The sequence below is a fragment of the Eptesicus fuscus genome, chromosome 16, assembly GCF_027574615.1.
Source record: "Eptesicus fuscus isolate TK198812 chromosome 16, DD_ASM_mEF_20220401, whole genome shotgun sequence".
In the NCBI taxonomy this organism is placed as follows: Eukaryota; Metazoa; Chordata; class Mammalia; order Chiroptera; family Vespertilionidae; genus Eptesicus; species Eptesicus fuscus.
The window spans coordinates 55,552,468-55,567,300 of NC_072488.1; the positions used below are offsets into that span (position 1 = coordinate 55,552,468).

A 14,833-nucleotide genomic window follows, 5' to 3' on the forward strand; every position below is an offset into this window, starting at 1 on the left:
GTTGGATTGAATGTTCCATAAATGTAGGCTAGCTTTTTTTCTTTTTATTAAATTTACTAGAGGCCCAGAGCATGAAATTCATGCACGGGGGAGGGGTTGTCCCTCGGCCCAACCTGCACCCTCTCCAATCTGGGACCCCTCGGCGGATGTCCGACTGCCAGTTTAGGTCCAACCCCTGTAGGATGGGGCATAAACTGGCAGTTGGACATCTCTCTCGCAATCCAGGACCGCTGGTTCCTAATCACTCACCTGCCTGCCTGCCTGACACCCCTAACAACTCTGCCTGCCTTCCTGATCACCCCTAACTGCCTCTGCCTGCCAGCCTGATTGTCCCTAACCACCTCTGCCTTGGCCCCACCACCGTGGCTTTTTCCAGAAGGACATCCGGAAGACGTCAGATCTATCAGATCTAATTAGCATATTACCCTTTTATTAGTATAGATTGGGGTAATATCGGTTAATAGGTTTCAAGTGTACATTTTTATGATACGCGATCTGTATATTGCATTGTGTGCTCACCATCCAAAGTCAAGTCCTCTTCCATCACCATATATTTGGCTACCTTTACCTCTTACTACTCCCTTTCCCCCCTTTCCCTCTGGTAACCACCATACTGTTGTCTGTGTCTGAGTTTTTTTGTTGTTTGTTCATTTGTTGCTTTCAGTTTTATATCCCACATAGGAGAAAAAGCACATGGTTCTTAACTTTTTCTGTCTGACACATTTCACTTAGCATGATATTCTCAAGGTCCATTCATGTTGTTGCATAGAGCAGTATTTCATCTTTTCTTATGACTAATATTCCATTGTATATATGTACTGCATTTTCTTTATCCAATCATATATTAAAGGATACTTTGGTTGTTTCCATGTCTTGGCCATCGTGAATAATGCTGTACTGAATATAAAGGTGCATATCTTTGCAAATAAATGTTTTCAAATTTTTCAGGTAGATACCCAGAAGAGGGTTTGCTGGATCATATGGTAATTCTATTCTTAATTTTTTGAGGAACCTCCATACTGTTTTCCATAGTGGCTGTATTATGTTCCTTTTTCTCTGCAACCTTTCCAACACTTACTATTACTTGTCCTATTGATTATAGCCATGCTAACAGGTGTGAGGTGGTATCTCACTGTAGTTTTGATTTGCATGTCCCTCATAGCTAATGAAATTGAGCATCTTTTTATATACCTCTTGACATTTATATGTCTTCTTGGGAGAAGTGTCTGTTCAGGTCCTCTACCCATTTTTTAAATTGGATTGTTTGGTGCTGAGTTGTGTGAGGTTTTTTTTAAATATATTTTTGATACTAACCCCTTCTCAGAGCTGAATAGCTTCAAATATCTTCTCCCATTCAGTTGGTTTCCATTTTGTTTTGTTGGCAGATTCTCTTGCTGTGCAGAAGTTTTTTAGTTTGATATAGTCCCATTCATTTATTTTTGCTTGCTTTATCTTCCCTTGCCTTTGAGGTCATAAAATCTTGTCTAAGACCAAGGTTCACCAAATCTTGCCTAAGACCAAGGTCCATATGTTTAGTACCTATGTATTCTTCTATGTAATTTATTGTTTCACTTCTTATATTTAGGTCTTTGATCCACCTTGAGTTAATTTTTGTCTATGGAGACAAACTGTAGTCTAGTTTCATTTTTTTGCATGTGGCTCTCCAGTTTTCCCAGAACCATTTATTGAAGAGGCTTTCATTTCCCCATCATATGTGTTTGGCTTCTTTGTAAAACATTATTTGCCCATAAACATGTGGATTTATATCTGGGCTCTCAATTCTGTTTTATTGGCCTGGGTGTCTGTTTTTCAGCCAATATAATGCTGTTCGATTATCACTGCTTTGTATTATAGTTTGAAGTTAGGGAGTGTGATTCCTCCGGGTTTGTTCTTTTTTCTCAGGTGTGCTTTGGCTATTCAGGGTGTTGCATTGTTTCATACAAATCTGATGATTTTTTTAAAAATGTCATTTGGGCTCTAGCCGGTGGCTCAGTTGGTTTGACCGTCATCACATGCACCAAAAAAGGTTGCACAATTGATTCCTAGTCAGGATAAATACCTAGGTTTCAGGTTCAAACCCAGGTCAGGGAGTATATTGGAGGCAACTGATGGATGTTTTTCGTTCACACATCAATGTCTCTCTCTTTCCCTCCCTCCCTCTCCTTTCTTCTCTTCTAAAATCAATCAGCTGAGGATTTAAAAAATGTCATTTGGATTTTGATGAGGATTGCATTAAATCTGTATATTGCTTGGGTAATATGGCCATTTTAATTATATGGATTCTTTTAATCCATGAACACAGAATATTTTTCCATTTTATTGTGTCTTTTTTAAAATATTTTTTTCATTGCTTTCAGAGAGTAAAGGAGAGGGAGAGAGAGATAGAAACATCGATGATGAGAGAGACTCATTTTTAGGCTGCCTCCTGCACGCCCCACATTGGGGATTAAACCCACAACCTGGGCATATGCCTTGACCTGGAATTGAACCGTGACTTCCTGGTTCATAAGCTCAACCACTGAGCCCACCGGCAGAGCTTGTTGTGTCTTTTTCAATCTCTTTTAATAATCAGTGTATAGGTCCTTAACATCTTTTAAGTTTATTCCTAGATATTTTATTCTTTTTGTTGTAATTGCAAAAGGATTTTTTTTCACTTTCTGAAATTTCATGTTAGTATATAGGAATGGAGTGGATTTTTTAAAATTGATTTTATGAACTACAACTTTACTGTATTTATAGTTTCGAATAGTTTTTTGGGGGCGGTGTTTTTAAGGTTTTCTATATAAAGAATTATGTCATCTGTAAAAAGTGACACTTTTATTTCTTCATTCCCAGTGTGGATGCCTTTTATTTATTTCTCTTGCCTGATTGCTCTAGCTAGGACTTCCAGTACTAGGTTGAGTAAGAGTGGTGAGAGTGGACATCCTTGTCTTGCTCCTGGCCATCGAGGAAAAGCATTGAGGTGTTCACCATTGAGGATGATATCAGCTGAGGGTGTGGACGAGCATTAGTGTCCTTGCTTATTTTCTGCCCAGTCTTTGATCAGTTGTTGAGAGAGAGATGTTGGATGTCTCCAACTATAATCGTTGATTTTTTTTTTTATTTCTCTGTTCAATCCTATCAGTTTCAGCTTCACATATTTTGCATCTCTTTACTCTGGCACATATAGTCATCCCATAGTATCCATGGGGGATTGGTTTTAGGACTGCCCCCTCCCTTAGTATGCTGAAATGCATGGACGCTCAAGTCCTTTATATTAAGTGATGTAGCATTTGCATATAATCTCCACACATCATCCCTTATACTTTATTTATTTTTATTTTTTCATCTTTACCTGAGGATATTTTTTCCACTTCTTTTTAGAGAGAATAGAAGGGAGGTGGGGAGGAAGGGAGAGAGAGAGAGAGAAACATCGATAGGCTGCACACACCCTGACGGGGTGGGAAGTGAACCTGCAACCCAGGTACATGCTCTTGACCTGGAATCGAATCAAGACTCTTTGGTGGGCAGCCAGTGCTCCAAACATTGAGCAACACCAGCCAGGTATCCCATATACCTTAAATCATCTCTGTATTACGTACAATACCTAACACAATGCAAATGCTATGCAAATACTCCTTATACTGTATTATTTAGGGGATAATGAGAAAAATAGTCTGTACGTGTTCAGTACTGATGCAACCATCATAGGTCTAACTACATAGTACGTGTCAGCAGCAAGGGACCTTTTTTTGCTCCCTGAATGTTTTTAGTCCACAGTTGGTTGAATCCATGGATACGATACCCACAGATACAGAGGGCTGGCTGTATTCATTTAACTGCTATTTCTTATTGGTAGAGTGACTGTTTTATCATTATGTAACACTAGAGGCCCGGTGCACGAAATTCGTGCACGGAGGGGGGTTGTCCCTTAGCCCAGCCTGTACCCTCTCCAATCTGGGACCCCTCAAGGGATGTCCGACTGCCCGTTTAGGCCCGATCCCTGGGATCAGGCCTAAACGGGCAGTCAGACATCTCTCTCACAATCCAGGACTGCTGGCTCCCAACTGCTTGCCTCCCTGCCTTCCTGATTGCCCCTAACCGCTTCTGCCTGCCAGCCTGATCACTCCCTAACCACTCCCATGCCAGCCTGTTTGCCCCCAACTTCCCTCCTCTGCCGACCTGGTTACCCCTAACTGCCGTCTCCTGCAGGGTTGATCATCTCCAACTGCCCTCCCTTGCAGGCCTGGCCCTTCTCAACTGCGCTCCCTTGCAGGCCGGGTGCCTCCCAACTGCCCTCTCCTGCTGGCCATCTTGTGGTGGCCATCTTGTGTCCACATGGGGGCAGGACCTTTGACCACATGGGGGCAGCTATATTGTGTGTTGCAGTGATGATCAATCTGCATAGTACTCTTTTATTAGATAGGATAGAGGCCTGGTACATGGGTGGGGGCCAGCTGGTTTGCCCTGAAGGGTGTCCCGGATCAGGGTGGGATTCCCTTGGGGCGTGGGGCAGCCTGAGTGAGGGGCCTGTGGTGGTTTGCAGGCTGGCCACGCCCCCTGGCAATGCAAGCAGAGGCCCTGGTATCTGGAATTTATTTTCCTTCTACAATTGAAACTTTGTAGCCTGGAGCAGAGCCAAGCCTGGGGCTCCCTCCGAGGCCCGAAGCCATTTGTGTTGGGGTTATAATTGAAACTTTGTTGCCTTAAGCGGGTGGGCCCGGCCAGGGTGTGCAGAAAGCTTTGCTTCCTCTGTTGCCGGCGGCAACCCTGGCCTGCTCTCTCAAGCTCCATTCTGCCGCCATTTGTTTGAATTTGTTTACCTTCTATAATTGAAACTTTGTAGCTTGAGTGGAGGCTTAGGCCTGCAACTGCTGGCAGAAAGCTTGGCTTCCTCTGTTACCTAGGAAACCTTGCTCTCTGTGGCTGTAGCCATCTTAGTGTGGGTTAATTTGCATACTCACTCTGATTGGATGGTGGGCGTGGCTTGTGGGTGTGTCGGAGGTATGGTCAATTTGCATATTTGTCTATTATTATATAGGATGCCTTTTTATCTCTGATAATTTTCTTTACTTTGTAACTACTTTATCTGATATTAATATAACCATCCTGCTTTCTTTCATTAATGGCTACTTGATATCTTTTTCTATGCTTTTGTGTTCAACTTGCTTATCTTATATAACAAAAGGCTAATATGCAAATTGTCCCCTTGACCGGGAGTTCGACCAGTTGTTCAACCAGGGGACACAGCTGGCCTGCCAACAGCCCACGGACCCTCCCTCTGGCTGAACTGGCCCAATCAGCCCTGATTGGGGTGGGCTGGCCGGACCCCACCCATGCACCAATTCATGCACCAGGCCTCTAGTATAATTATATTTGGAATGAATTGCTTATAAATAGCAGGTAATTGGGTCATATTTTTTACTCTAGTCTGCCAATCTCTTTTAATAAGCATATCTTGATCATTTACCTATAATATTAGGTATTGATTTTTAGCAGTTTAAATGAAATATAGAATCCCTACCTCCTTTTATTTTATTTTGTTTATTTTTATGATTATTTATTAAATCATAACCCAAGGATATGCTTGTCATTGATGAGAGAGAGAGCAAGGAAGGGAGATGAAGAGAGGGAGAAGGAGGGGGGAAGAGGGCGAGAGAGAAAGAAAGAGCGAGGGAGAGAAATCGATATGAGACTCGTTGATTGGTTGTCTCGGCGCACTCATCAATGGGCCCTGACTGGGGATCCAACCTGCAACCTGCTTACATGCCCTAACTGGGAATCAAGTCCCTGTGCACCTATTATTTGCGGGTTCAATTCCCAGCCAACTAAGCCACACTGGCCAGGGCTTGACCAATATTTTTTATTGATTTTTATGATTTTTCCTTCCTTCTAATGACTCAAGTTTCTTTCTTTCATTATTTCCTTTCTTTTTAGAGAAGTTCCTTTAACCTAAGTCTTCTGATGACAAATTCTCATAGTTTTCCATCTCTGTGTGCTTTCAAATGCCTTTTTTTTTCTTTTTTTTTTTTTTTTGAATTTAGTAGTTAACAGTTTGGCTATGATGTATCTTGGCATTGATATTTTTGGAGTTTGTCTTGCTTTGGGTTCACTCAAATGTTTGATTCTGTAGATGTGTATCTTTTAGCAGATTCGGAAAGTTTTCAGCCAACATTTCTTCAGGTACTTTTTTAGCCTTGCCCTCCCTCTTCTCCTTCAAGGACTCAGATGATACAAATGTTAGGTCTTTAATAATAGTCCTACTGCTCCCAGACACTGTTAATCATTTTTCAGTCTCTTTTCTTTCTGTTGTTTAGAATGGATACTTTCTGATGTTTTCTCTTTCAGTTCACTGATCTTTCCTCTGTCCCTCCATTCTGGTTTGAGCCCACCCATTGAGTTGTTTTTATTTTGACTGTTGTATTTTTCCATTCCAAAAATTTTCATTTGGTTCTTTTTATGTCTTCTATTTCTTTGCTGAGATTTCCCCCCCCCCCTCTATTTCATGTTCATAATTGCTTGTTGGAGTATTTTTATAATTCCTTTAAAAACTTTTTCAGCCCTGGATGATGTAGGTCAGTAGTTAAGAGTGTTGGCCTGCCCAACAAAGAGTTGTAGGTTCGATTTCCAGTCAAGGGCGAGTACTTGGGTTACAGGTTTGACCCCCGGCCCCCAGTTAATGGCTCTCTCTCTCTCTCTCTCTCTCTCTCTCTCTCTCTCTCTCCCACTCCCTCCCTTCCTTCCACTCTCTCTAAAAATCAATGGGAAAAATATTCTTGGATGAGGATTAACAAAAAAGCTTTTTTCAGGTAACTCTCTTTTGTCTTGGTATTGATAGTTCATTGAGACAAAATTTTTTATTAAAACCTAGAAATTTTGGGTATTATAAGACTTTGGCTCTTATTTAAGTCTTTTCTTTTATCTGGTTTCCTCTGACCTGCTCTGGTAAGGAAAGAGGTTATGCTGCCTCTTACTGCCTGGTGGAGGCAGTATAGGTCCCAGCTCAGCCTCCATTGACGTCTGAATGTGGGAGCATCCTCGTCTCTGCTGGTCACAGATGGGGTGGGAGTTCTGGCTGCTTGCAAGGCCTCCACTGTTGCCTCCCTGGCTGGGAGGTGTAGGAGAGCCTCGTTACTTTCTGACTGTTCCCTACCCGACCTCCCCTGACATCAGAGGAGGGGAAGGAATGCCCTCGCTAGGCAGTGGGAAAAGCCCTGACTTCTACTAGGCCTCCTCTGATAACCACCCCAGGGAGGACAAGGTAGGATGCCTCATGCCAGGTGGGTGTGGAAGTTCAAGCTCCCTACTTGATCTTGACTAACACCAGCCAGTGGGGATGAAAGCCCCAGCTCTCCACTTGGCCCTCTCTGATACCACCCAGTGGAACTGCTGTCACCCCTTCACAGCCTGGTGAGGGTGAAGTCCAGGCTCCCCACTTGACCTTTGCTGGCCTCAGCGGGATGGAGCCATAGATTGTGGGCCAAGAGGAGAGCCGTTTATTATCTGAAAGTCTTCTGTCTTGTTGAGCTACCCCTTTCCTGGCCCTTGGAGATAACAGACTTGCTTGGGTTTGTTTGTATGTTTGTTTTTTGGTCTCTGCCTATTAGCATTTCCCAAAAGGAAAACTCAGGGAATTCATCTTTATGGTGTTCTTGGGTTCCGAGGTCCTTCGTCAGTCTTCCTCCTCTCCAATTTTCAGGGTTTTGAAAAGAATGTTGTTTTATATAAAACTAGTGGCCCGGTGCATGAAATTTGACCACATTAAAAGGGAATTAATTAGAGGAAATATTTTAATATTGCTGTTTGCCTTCTCTCTATAATAGAAGTGTCAGAGATGAAAGAAAATTAGTAAAATGTATATGAAAATCTCCCTCCTGTCAGAGTCTAGGGCATGCTGCAGGACCTAGAGTCAAGTCCCCGCCCACCACCCGCACGCACTTCGAAAACGCAGGAGACCCAGACCCTGCCAGCCCCACCCTTATTGGGTGAGACCCAGACCAGGCTGGTCCCACCCCCATCAAGCCCCTCCGGGCGGGTGGCACAGCCTCAGGTCCCTCATCAAGCCCCTCCAGGTGGGGGTGGGGGGTGGGGGTGCAGCCTCAGGTCCCCCGGCCCAGTGCCGGGGTGGGGGAGCACAGCCTCAGGTCCCCTGTCAAGCCCCATGGGGTAGGAGGGTGTGGCCTGAGGTCCCTCACCCCAGCCAGGCACCATGCAGCCTCAGGTCCCTGCTGTTCGGTCATGACATTATAGCATCCCAGCTAATTTGCATATTCCTCTATTGTATAGATCAGTGATGGGCAACCTTTTGAGCTTGGTGTGTCAAACTTCGCCAAAAAACTGAGCACAACTCGGGTAGTGTGTCACTTTGAGGACAAAACTCTAACTCTGAGACTCTAGTCGCAAATGTTTCATCCTCAGGAGCAGGAAATGTTTCATCCTCAGCATGCGGCGCGTGTCATCAGAAATGGCTACGTGTGTCAGTGCTGACACGCGTGTCATAGGTTCGCCATCACTGGTATAGATAGATGTCTGGTGTTTTTGTGGGAGGGATAGGAAAAAATTCTCTGTTTTTAGAGGCAATTCTTTGTCTTCTGTCACTTAGGAAAGACAGACTATTCTTGCTAAGGTGTTTGGTCTTCCCAAGATGGTCACATTTTAAAAGGAAATACTATTTCTTTAAAAGAATGACTTTTTATTACTAGGAATTCAGGTGTTTGTGAGCCAGGGGATACGTGTTGGGTGTGGTTTGTGGAGAAAATAAACTCGGAGTCTGAGAGTCGCTCCTGGGACTTGGGAAGGCCATGCCTGGCCCTTGGGGAGATCCAGCCGCAGACTCCCACGGGGAAGCTGCTTCAGGACCCGGGCCAGAAAGTGTTCCGTCAGAGCCTTTCTCTGACACTTGGTGTGCTGCCAGGGGGGAAGGAGAAGGAAGCCCTTGCTTAAGTAAACACATACTCCTGTTTCACTGAAGACTGAATAGCCTAAGGCATAATCGGTTCCATGTGTTCAGCATTGATAGTCCATGCATGACTAGTGGCACCTTTGAAATAAGACCGATCGGGTGTTTCACGTTCTGAAATAGTCACTGCCATTTATTGCATGCCTGTGCACAGTGTTCTATGTGCACACTTCTGCTCTCACCTCTGAAACATACGTAGGTGACACCTGTCTGACCTTATAATGAGGAGGCGGAGTCTGATGGACAGGTGACTTGCACAAGGTCCTCTGGCCTCCGTGGGGCTGACCTGAGGCTACTCCTTGCCCAGCTGACCCAAGTTCTTATACTCACCACACTCCTAAGCCGTGTGCGTTCAAACCTGGTTCTGCATGGGGATTCTCCGGCCGGACCCTCAGGCATGCCCAAGCCAAGGTGATTGATTTATTCCCTAGAGCAGGGGAGCTGGTCCTGGCGGCATGATAGAATCACTAGAAGAGATTTCCTAAAAGCCTGATGCCAGCTGCACCGCTGGCCACTGAACTCCAGCTGTGCGTGAAGCCCAGGATCAGAGCTTTAAAAACCTTCGCTGGAGATGCTGGTGTTCTGCTGGTTTGAGAGCTTGGAGGTCCCGGTGGGGTGTCAGTCAGGTTCTGGAACTCTCTTCTAGTTGCAGAAAGGACTGGGGACTGTAGCCTGCTTGGGGAGCTTTCTTTGCAAAGCACTTCTATCGTGAAAATGTCAGATGCCCACACCAAAAAGTAGGGTTCAGGCTGAAGGGGATGATGAGGGGCTTCCTAAAGCCCTTGGAGGCCCTTGGGGCTCCCACTGCTGACATGTGTGCAGGAGGCCTGGTGAGAGGACCAGGTGGGACTCTGCTCTTTTTTTTTTTTTTTTTTAAGCCAATGTGGCAAGTAGGTTGGCTCAGAGGTCCCAGCACTTCACAGGTTCCAGGTGAGGACTCGGAGAGTGGTGGGATGGCCTAATGAGTATGCTGTGGTTCCTGGGTGCCCCCCAGACCCACTCTTGCCTTAACCCAGTGATGGGCAACCTTTTGAGCTTGGTGTGTCAAACTTCGCCAAAAAACTGAGCATAACTCGGTTAGTGTGTCACTTTGAGGAAAAAACATTATTTCGTGATATTTATCGTTTAAATAACATAAATGTATAATTGTTATATATAATTGTATTTAATAAACCTCAGCGGCCGCGTGTCATCAGAAATGGCTACGCATGTCAGTGCTGACACACGTGTCATAGGTTCACCATCACTGCCCTAACCTGTGAGGGCCAACAGTGAACCCCTAAGGCTATTTTTGCAAACTGATACTAAGTTAGATTTATTTGACTGAGTATATCATCCCACCCCGTCATAACGGATCTGAAATGCCAGCACACTGGGGCATCCTGTGTTTTCTTTTATCTGGCAGCCCCGAGCCTGCTGGGGTCCTGGGGGAAATCTGATGCCAGGACCGTGTTTTGTCCCTGTGTTCACTCTGCAGGCATCCTTCTGGGTCCTCACTGGCAGCCCTGCCACCACAGGTGGCGGTGCCCCCTCAGGCACAGGCAACCCACACTCCTTTACCCTGAGGCCCCTGTCAGGCCAGCTCACTCCAGGTGGCTGAGCTTAAACTCTCCAGCTACCACTTGGGCACTTCAGGTCACGTGATCTCAGGTTGAAGGGTTTTAGAAAGTTTTCTCTCATACATTAATGTCGCTGTTCTTTATCAGGGGAGAATTCTTGGCTTTTGCATAAAATGAAACAACACTGAGTAGAAAGTTTGTTCTGGGTTTGGCTTCAGCCAGGGGGATTGGGGGAGGAGTCCTTAAACTGGGACAGGGGAATGGCCTAGGGACAAGATGCAACTGGCAGACACCGATCCAGGCACTGTCTCTCTCCTAGGTCTGGGGTATAGACAGAAATGGGATCCCAGAGGCCACAAGCCTTTCTGTAAACACTGATCCACCCCAGAAGGGGCCTCTCTACTTCACTGCGGGCTGCTGGACAGCAAAGCCTGGCAGGCAGAAAGCTTGGGGCACCGGGCAGCGCCCACCCCCCATCTGCCATCCTGCTCTATGCTCATATGCTCCACCGGTGAAGCAGAGGACCCCTGGGAGTTCAAAGACACCCCTCACTCCTGCAGCGCCCCTCAACATCCCTCTCCCTGGTCTCCCCCACGGATGTTAGGGCTGAACTTCAGAGAGTTGGGCTCCTGCCTCTGCCTACCTTGCTGTCTGAGAAAGAGCAGGGAAGAGGCCCTTTAGGCGGGCGCTTCAGTCCTGCCCTCATCCCACAACTCAGTTCACGGGACTGGAAAGCGGCCTGAGGGCATCGGACACCCGAGGGCACAAAATATCACGAAATAATTCCCAGGCTCCAGGGCCAGGAGTCCTCGTGGCGCAGCCATGGCACCTGCTACTCTGGGCCCCATGCCTTCAGCAGCTGCCGCTTCCTGCACCTTCCTTGGGCTGAGATCCGAGTCTTCAGGGGAACTGAGGGAACTCATGGCAGGAGAGGGAGTGGAGGCCAGCCCTAAACAGGTTCCTCAGAGCCCGGATTCTTTGGCCGGAGGCTGGAAGTATATTTTTTCCTCTCACTTTTGGCCGGCAGTTACCCTGCTCCAGTGTTGCCGTTCTCTGTGCTTTGTCTAACACACACCTCCCTGGTGATCCAGACACTCGCTCCCACACCGGCCGGGACCTGCACAGTGCGCTGGGGCCCTGCCATCCGTCATCTCCATCCACGAGGGACTGTGACCCTGGCAGGGGAACAGGCTGAAGCACTTCCTCTGAGGACATGTCTCAGTGTGAGGGGCTGGGGGCCCTAACTGCAGAGCTGCTGGCCAACCACTGCTCCAGTCCTCCTGCCACTGTTACTGGACAAAGCGGGGTGTCGTTTTCCCCACTGGGGGATGGGGGCAGAGTCCTTATGATATCTGGAGAGAAAGAATTTTCTGAGAGTCGCACAGAATGAGTGATTTATTTCCATGGAATTAGATCCTTGGGTTTCCAAAGTCTCATTTCTCTGAGTCCAGCCCTAGAAGAAGTGTAGGTGGGGTTTCAGTAAAGCTAGAAGCACAGCCAGGGTCCAGAGTTCCCATTCCATGTTTGTAGCAGATCCAGGACTGCGTCAGGCTAGCTGCAGTCCATTAGTCTGTTGTGTATACATTTGTGGGGGGTGGGAGGGGGGAGATACCCTATATTTGAATTCTTCACAACACACTGTGTTACCTTTATAATTAGAAAGGTCAAATGTTTTCAAATAAATTAAACAAATCAAAGAAAGTGTCATTTGCTTTCCTTACTCTACTTTTTGCCTTCTATAAAAGGGACATATATTTAAAGAAAAATAAAAAAATAGGTATTTAGAGAAAGCCCCCCACTCCCTAGGGCCCTGGAACTCAGTGAATTGGCAAACAGGTTTGTCAATGGAAGAGGCAGAGGTGGGCCAGGAGGGCTTCGAAGCCAGGAGAATAGAGTGCACGTGGCTTAGGGAAATAGCAGGAGCATTCATTGCTGCAGAAAGCACCTCAAACCAGAGATGGAGCGGGGCTGGCTGGGACCCAGGCACTGGCTTACCTTCTCCTACTGAGAGCACAGGCCCACACTCCATCAGGCTTTCTGGTGGTCCAGTCACCCTGACCTCCTCTCCCTGGGGTAAATGGACGCTGCAGCCCCAGCACACACTCATCTGTCAGGCTGACCGCTCCAGGCTGACCCCCATTGCCTTCCACCACGCATGCAGAGGGCCCTGCCCCCACTGAGACCTCCATGTAGGGACCAGCAGTGAGTGTTCTTGGTTCCTTCCAGTGAAACCTCTTCTCCGCCACCCGGCATTCACCCTGGGGCATTCCCAGTGCCGCAGCCCTGAGAGTGCACCTGGTGTGGGAGAAAGGCGTGTGGACAGGATTCAGTGAGCAGAGCTGTGGCCTTCAGTCGAGGCGTGTGTGCAGTCCTGAGGGACTTGGCAGGGAGGAGGCCAGAGGAATACATTCTCGGGGGCTTCCTTCTGCCCTCGCATCTCCTGCTTGTAGTAGCTCCATTAGCCAAATAAGTGCTTAGCTGGGTACTTTTTTTTTTCTTTATTAGCTGGATACTTATGCTAGAAATTATTTGCTAGTGATATGAATTACAAGTTTTAGTTGTTGCTATGCATTCTTTCTTTAAATTGTATTTATTTTTTTCTTGTTTTTTAATTCTTATTGAATGTATGGGGTAACATTAGTTAATGAAATTAGATAGGTTTCAAGTGTACAATTCTGTAATACATCATCTGTATATTGTATTGTGTGTTCACCAATGCCCAAAGTCCAGTCTGGCGTCGTGCATTCTTATTCACTGAATTTGGCACAGCCCTAGCAGCGACCACCCTACTCTGCACACCTGCACTCAGGAGCCCAGGAGGGTGTGACATCTTGAATGTGACAGGAGGCACAGCCCGTGAGCAGGGATGGGGCCCTTGGTAAACCCCCAGTCACCACCCACAGAATGTCAGGCCTGCGTCTCCTACCTGCCTGTTTCACCAGAATTGTGGTAAACATGTTTGAATACATAGCAACCAGTATAGGACATATGCTCCAAAAATGCCATTTCAGAAGCTAAAAGTGCAACTATTGTGAGCCTATATTTTTAGAAATACTTTTGAGCCAGATTAAATGAAAATGTTTCTAGATCCATTCCAGCTGGCAAGCATTTTGCTAGAAGCTCCAAGTCACTCTGTAGCTGGTGGCATGAGTACACTTAAATCCCCACCTCCACACCCAGGGATGGGGCTCTGTGACCAGTAGCAGCCTCCCAAGGCTGTTGGCCAGATTGGTGGGACACTCTTGTGACTGGGCAGATAGACAGTGATCTCAGGTGCCATCCCTTCCTGCCATGCTGTTGAGTTGGGTATGAAGGACTTGGAGTGAGTCACAAAAAATCTCTTCCAATGGGGTGTGCGGTTCAGAAGGAGGCACTCCTAGCTGTGCCTCTGTGGTATGTGGATTGTTGCTAAAGTCAACTTTAGCCCCCTTTAGGCTCCAGGGAAACTTCTGCCCCTCCCTACACTACCTAGAAGAACTTGAATTAGGGCCTTGCCCATAATAAGAAGTTATCAGCTGAAACCGGCTTGGCTCAGTGGATAGAGCATTGGTCTTCGGACTGAAAGGTCCCAGGTTCCATTCCGGTCAAGGGCATGTACATTGGTTGTGGGCACATCCCCGGTAGGGGGTGTGCAGGAGGCAGCTGGTCGATGTTTCTCTCTCATTGATGTTTCTAGCTCTCTATCCCTCTTCCTTCCTCTCTGTAAAAAAATCAATAAAATATATATATTTTTAAAAAGTTATCAGCCAAAAAAAAAAAAAAGTTATCAGCCATAGCCTTTTGTAACCTGTCTCTAGGGCAGGACAAACTTCTATTTACTAAACATGTGCTCTTCTTATCACCCTGCAATGACCCTTTGAACCCCCCAAGGCACCTCACCTAGTCCCTAGCTCAGGAGGCCTCACATACCCATGTTCTCTTTCTGTCTCTGAACCTCGTACACGTGGGGTCTCTGACTCTCTCAGGCATGCGGGATTCCCATACATATGTATGTGTTAAATTTGATTATTGTCTCATTAATTTGCCTTGTGTCTATTTGATTATTAGTCCAGCCAGAAAAACCTTGAGGGTAGAGGACAGTTTCTCGTACCCCACAGTGGGGAGTATATTGCGTAACGTTAACGTAAAAACATTCAAAACTGTAAAGAATTTTATGAGTTTATTTGAGCCAAACTGTCGACAGTTGCCAGAAAACAGAATCTCAACAGATTGGGATAATGCTCCCAAGAATGGCGGTTTTTCATCTATTTTTATACATTAGAATCAAAGGAGGGGATGTAGGTGGGTTACATGAAATTCATTGGTGATAGACTAGAGAGGTGGGAGAAAGCAAAGT

At 46.3% G+C, this 14,833-nt stretch overlaps 1 protein-coding gene across 1 annotated transcript in view; it reads left to right on the plus strand.

Moving 5' to 3' along the window:
* MERTK (MER proto-oncogene, tyrosine kinase) overlaps positions 1 to 14,833 on the plus strand; it is a 119,287-nt gene that overhangs the window by 10,569 nt on the left and 93,885 nt on the right. The gene's annotated exons all lie outside the window — the stretch shown is intronic.